The sequence below is a fragment of the Rhipicephalus sanguineus genome, chromosome 6 (assembly GCF_013339695.2).
Source record: "Rhipicephalus sanguineus isolate Rsan-2018 chromosome 6, BIME_Rsan_1.4, whole genome shotgun sequence".
In the NCBI taxonomy this organism is placed as follows: domain Eukaryota; kingdom Metazoa; phylum Arthropoda; class Arachnida; order Ixodida; family Ixodidae; genus Rhipicephalus; species Rhipicephalus sanguineus.
This window is the reverse complement of record NC_051181.1, coordinates 21,571,063-21,571,695: the sequence shown is the minus strand read 5'-3', so window position 1 is coordinate 21,571,695 and position 633 is coordinate 21,571,063. Positions and strand designations below refer to the sequence as shown.

Here is a 633-nt window from a genome sequence, read left to right as displayed (position 1 = left end):
TCTTTACAACGTAGACGACGCAGCTCCCCAGAAAAAAAGGCGAGCCCGAATCCACAGTTTTACGCGATAGCATTTTAAGAGCTCGTTCCGCAGAAATTCCGGTGTTAAGAGCTCGTTCCGCAGAAATTCCGGTGTGGGCATCGCTAGTTGTGAGCCAAGAATCATCTTTCCGTGACCGAAAACATAAATAATAAAGAAAGGGAAAATAGACAACCACCCGTTTGTAGCACGAAGCCACAAGGAAATCCATGCGGATTTCTCAGAAATAAAGCCTCTTAGTTGCCGAAAAATTCGTCCTGGTCCGGGGATCGAACCCGGGACCAACGCCTTTCCGGGGCGGTCGCTCTACCAATTGAGCTAACCAGGAAGCTAGCAATTGGCAGCGCGAGGGCGAATTCATCGACAACTCGAAGCAACTGGACACATATTGCAAATCAGTTCTGCGGAATCCCGCAAGGTGGCGGAAGTGTTAAGAAAGGGAAAATAGACAACCACCCGTTTGTAGCACGAAGCCACAAGGAAATCCATACGGATTTCTCAGAAATAAAGCCTCTTAGATGCCGAAAAATTCGTCCTGGTCCGGGGACTAAGGGGACTAATTTTTCGGCAACTAAGAGGCTTTATTTCTGAGAA

The 633-nt window shown here is 47.9% G+C and overlaps 1 non-coding gene across 1 annotated transcript; it reads right to left on the bottom strand.

Moving 5' to 3' along the window:
• Window positions 1-293: 293 nt before the first annotated feature.
• Window positions 294-367, bottom strand: Trnas-gga (transfer RNA serine (anticodon GGA)). The gene has a single exon. It is a non-coding gene; the product is annotated as a tRNA-Ser (tRNA).
• Between the last annotated feature and the right edge of the window lie 266 nt (window positions 368-633).